We start from the raw sequence: 5,872 nt of genomic DNA on the forward strand, positions 1-5,872 counted from the left end.
AGAAAGTACAGGAGAGAGAGTAAGAGATGTAGAGGATACAATGAGAAAATTTAGCACACATCTGATTATAGTGTGAGAGAAAGAGAATATGAAAATGAATATTAATGAGGCAGAGTCATATTTGAAGAGATAATGGCTGAGAATTTTTCTAGACCTAATGAAAGAAATGAATCCTCACATTCAAGAAGCCCAACAAATCCTACATAGGATAAATAGAGATCTACACCAGACACTGCAGAAAACCAAAGAGCAAGAGGAAATGGAGTCAGAGAAAGATGACAGATCATGTCATAGGAACAGCGATTAGACTGACAGCTGACTTCCCAACAATCAGAAGATGGTGGAATGATCTTCAATTTGCTGATTGTTAACTTAGTATTCTATACTCAGCAAAAATATTTTTAAAAGAATGAGAATAAAATAAAGACATTTTCACACAAACATTGAGATAGTTCTTCACCAGCAGATCTTTACTAAAGGAAATTCAAAAGAGTGTATTGTAAGTAAAAAGTAGAAGGAAAATGATCCTAAGCAGAAGATCTGTGATGAATGAAAGAATGAAAAGTAAATATGATGGTAAATATGTGGACAAATTTAAATAAATATGGAAGTATAAAACAATAATAATCATTGCTAGTGGGATTTGAAAGCAATCTAGACTTAAAATACCAGACAACAATAAGCATATGAGTTGAGAGGGTCAATGGAGTTAAAATGTTCCAAGCTCATGTATTATCTGGAAGGAAGGGAAAGGATTTTTTTTTTTAATTTAGACTTCTGTAAGTTAATTATTTATGTTGTTATTTCTGAGGTAACCATTAAAAAATAGAAACAGAGTGCATAACTTCCTAACTTACGCATTAGTAGGGGGGAAAATGGAATAATAAAAAAAGACTATATAACTTCCAAGCCTCTGAAGGGAAAAAAGGGGGAAAATCCCATCAATCAAATTGAAGTCAGGAAAGGAGAAAAGAAATAAAGAAGCATTGAAAAATTATGGTAAATAGAAAGCACAAATTAAAACGGTGGAAACAAATCCAAATACCATAAAACAATGATAATAATAAATGCACATGAATTAAACTCTCCAGTTAATAGTGTCAGGTTGGATTTTGAAAAATCCAGCAATGTGCTCCTTAAAAGAGACATATCTAAAACAGAAGGTTACAGGTTGGAAGTATTAAGGAATGAAAAAAGCTATTCAGGAAAATCCTAACTGAAAGAAAGCTAGTGTAGCTCTGTTTATAACATACAAAATAGATTATAAGGCCAAAATAATTATTAGTGATAGAGAACATCACTATGTAATGATAAAATGAATAGTTGTTTATTAACAGTAGGAAGATATAAAAATTCTAAATTATATATATTTAGTAACATAGCTTCAAAAGATATAAGGCAAAAATAGACAGGATTATGAAGAGAAACTGACAAATTTATAATTGTAGTGGGAGAGTTTAACATACCTTCCTTAGAGACTGTTAGATTAATCAGACAAAAAAGTCAATAAGAACTTAGGTTTTAACAGCACAATTATCAAGTTCAATCTAATGAATGGATGTGTCTGTGAATGTCTATATGCTATGTATATATATGTATGTATATATACATACATACATACATACATACATACATACATAAATAGTTCTCCATGCACCTAAGTTAATACATACACTTTCTTTTCAAGCACAATTGGGATATTGACCGCATTCTTGGTCATAAAGCAAGTCTCAATAAATACCACAGAATTGGTTTCATTCAGACCACATTCCCTGATCACAGTGTAATTCTAGTTAGAAATAAAAAGCAACAACAACAAAAAAACTTTTTAAAAAAGTTGTTTGGAATGTTTAAAAACACTTTTAAATAGTTCGTGGGTTAAAGGAAAATCATAATGTAAATTAGAAAGTATTTAGTACTGAATGATAATATAGATATCAAAACTTATGAGATATAGCTAAAACAGAACTTAAAGGGAACTGTATGGCTTTGAATGCTTTTTATTAGAAGAGAAGGCTAAAATTTAATAATTTAAGCATTTAATTCAAGAAGTTAGAAAACCGACAACAAATTAAACCTAATGAAAGCAGAACAAAAGGCACAATCTGTGTAAGATCATAAATCAATGAAATAGAAAACAAGAATGCAGTAGAGAAGATCAATAAAACTAAAACTTGGTTCTTTGAAAAGACAAACACCTGGCAAGATTGAAGAAGAAAACAAAAGAGAAGGTACAAGTGAATAATATTAAGAATGAATAGAGGGACAAAACTATAGATATAATAGAGATTTAAAAATAATTTTAAAATACTACCAACAACTTTATACCAATAAATATAAAATTGTAGATGAAATGAACAATTTTCTAGAAAAAAACTTTGCAAAACTTATTTAAGAAGAAATAGACTAAAAGATATATATTTTAAAAAATGGAGTCAATAGTTTAAAATCTCCTCTCCCCTAGACAATATTAAAAAAAAAAAGTTTCTAAGGTGAGATCTACCAAACCTACCTAATACAAACTGTTCCAGGAAATATGAAAGGAGGAAACCCTTCTGCATCATTGAACGCAACTGATATATAATCGTTATGGATAATAACCAATCCTACTTACAAACCTAGATATGAAAATCCTAAAAATACTAGTAGACTGAATTAGCAATGTAGGTAAAAAAGATACATCATGACCAAATTTTATTTTTCTCAAGAATGCAAGGATAGCTTAATATTAGAAAATCTATTGAGAATTTTCGTTAAAGATGGAGGGTTGAATTGCCCATTAGCTTTTCCTCCCTCCCAAGACCTCACTAAATTGATGGTAAAGGGATTTTAAAAAGGAACAAATCCACAAAGACAAGGAGAATGAGAGTATATAAGAGCAATAAAATTGGGGCATCTGAAAAAGCAGCTTTGGTTTCAGCTCCAACATGTAAAAAGCTCGGAAGTTATCACTCCCATCCTTACAACAAGAAAGCTGGGCCAACTGAAAATAGACAATTTTATTAGACCCATCAGAGAACTGAAGTCGCAGGGCAAACTACCACCTTGAAATCTGGAGAGACAGGCAGATCCAAAGAGATTCAGCACCCGGGATGCGCTTACCTGGAATAGAAGTCAGTGGAAGCCATAGTGGTAAGAACACTTACTTAACTAGTAATTGTGACATATAGCTGGAAACTGAGTGTGGACTGGAATATATACATACATATATAGCATGTGTATATCTATGCATACATATAGTGTCTATATATATACACACACATGGAATATAGCATATATATAGATATCTGTCTGTATCTATATCTATGTATAGAAAGACATCCTGTTGATCCTGTTTCTCTGAAGAACCCTGATTAATACAAGGGCAGAAGAAATATTTGAAGCATTTGAAACAACAATGGACAAAAATGGTCCAAAATTATTTACACAAAACCACAGATCCAGGAAGCTCAGAGAACACCAAGCAAGATAAACACCAAGCAAAACGAAATACAAAAAGCCCACAGTTAGGCATATCCAAACTTCAGAAAACCAAAGACAGAGAAAGTCTTGAAGGAAGACAGAGAAAGCAGATGGATGAATAATAACTGACTTAGCAGTCCCAAGAAAGTTGCATCCTAAAATGACAGTGGAACAAGCAGAGAGACAACCCTATTTACACCATGAGATTTTCAAAACATTTAGGAGTTTATGGCACCAAAAATCTCTGAAAGTAGGGGTGATGGTGAGACTAAAAGGAGGAGGCTTGGTTGAAAATTTGTTTAAGAAGCAGTTAGTGCACAAATAAAAGCCCAAGAGCAAATGATTTCACTGGTGAATTCTACCAAATGTTTAAAGGAGAATGAACAACAATCCTTCACAACTCTCCCCCAAAATACAAGAAGATGTAACACTTCCCAACTCACTCTATGAGGCCTGTATTACCCTCATACCAACGCCAGACAAAAACATTACAAGAAAAATATAGATCAATATACTTTATGAAAATGGATGTGAAAATCCTCAACAAAATACTAGTAAACCGAGTCCAGCACCATATTAAAAGGATTATACACCATGACAAAGTGGAATTTATCCCTCAGTGCAAGATTAGGTCAACATATGAAAATCAATCAATGTAATACACCATATTAATAGAATGAAGGAAAAAGAACACATGATTATCTCAATAGATGCAGAAAAAGCATTTGACAAAAAAAAAAAAAACAAACAGACAATAACAGGAGTTGGCAAGGATGTGGAGAAATTGGAACCCTTGTACATTGCTGGTAGGAATATAAAATGATGCTGCTGCTTGGAAAACAGTTTGGCAGTTCCTCAGAAAGTTAAACACAGAGTTACTGTGTAACCTAGCAATTCAACTCCTAGGAATATACCTAAGAAAAATAAAAACACGTGTTCACACAAAAACTTGTACATGAATGTTCATGAAAGTGTTATTCACAATAGCCAAAATCTGGAAACAACCCAAATGACCCTAAACTGAAGAATGGAAAAACAAAATGTGACATATTTGTACAATGGAATATTATTCAGCTGTAAAAATAATGAAGTACTGATAAATGCTACAACATGGGTGACTCTTGGAAACATTATCCTAAGTGAAAGAAGCCAGACACAGAAGGCCACATATTGTATTGATTCCATTTATATGAAATGTCCAGGATAGGCAAATCCATAGGGCAGAAATTAGATTAGTGGTTGTGGGGGGTGGGAGGAGTTTAGGGGAAGGGGAGAATGGGAATGACTGCTAATGGATATAGGGTTTCCTTTGGGGCTAATGAAAATGTTCTGGAATTAAATAATGGTAATTGTTGCACAGTCCTGTGAATATACTAAAACCCAATGAATTGTATACTTTGAAAGGGTGAATTTTACAGTATGTGAATGGTATCTCAATTTTAAAATGTAAGTTATAATAATAGAATGTTTCTTAAAGAGTTGTGAAGATTCAGGGGGCTGGCCAGGTGGCGTAGCGGTTAAGTGCGCACACTCCGCTACGGCTGCCCGGGGTTTGCAGGTTTGGATCCCGGGTGCACACCAATGCACCGCTTGTCAAGCCATGCTGTGGCGGCGTCCCATATAAAGTAGAGGAAGATGGGCACGGATGTTAGCCCAGGGCCAATCTTCCTCCGCAAAAAGAGGAGGATTGGCAACAGATGTTAGCTCAGGCTGGTCTTCCTCACAAAAAAAAAAAAAAAAAAGAGTTGTGAAGATTCAAATGCATGTATTCCTGGCACCATCATAAGTGCTCAGTAAATGAAAGGTGCAATTCTTTTAGAAAAAAGAAAGAAGCAGCAGTTAGACCCCAGAACCTGCCCTCTCTCTCCGTCTTCAGCCATACAACTTCCTCTTTCCCACCTAAGCTGAGAAGACTGGAAATAGGGGTGCTATCCTGAAAACAGGAGGTTAAGTGAAATTTTACAAGAAAAATGACCTACCTAATTGCAAGGGAAACTGCAAAACTGCTGTGTGCTCAGCTAGATTTGGATGAGCAAAACTAACAACCTCTGCCACAAGGTCAAAACTGACAAAGACTCTCTCCTTGACCAAACTTTAGTCAGGCTCTCTAAGACCTCTTTTTGACTAGGACTCATCCTTGGGCTTTGTCTTTGGCCTGCCTAGTCCAATTTTAGCATGAATCCTGCTAAGTCAGTTTAGTGAGAATCCCCCTACCCTTGATGTCTCTCCTCTTAGTAATTTTCTATCCAGTGACCCCTCATTCTGCTTATTCACTATAAATCTCCACTTATCCTTGTTGTATTTGGAGTTGAGCCCAATGTCTCTTCCCTGTTGTGATAGCCTTGACACCTATGACCATAGTCCTGAATAAACTCTTCCTTACCATTTTAACAAGTGAAAGAATAATTTT

This window comes from Diceros bicornis, chromosome X, assembly GCF_020826845.1.
Source record: "Diceros bicornis minor isolate mBicDic1 chromosome X, mDicBic1.mat.cur, whole genome shotgun sequence".
NCBI lineage: Eukaryota > Metazoa > Chordata > Mammalia > Perissodactyla > Rhinocerotidae > Diceros > Diceros bicornis.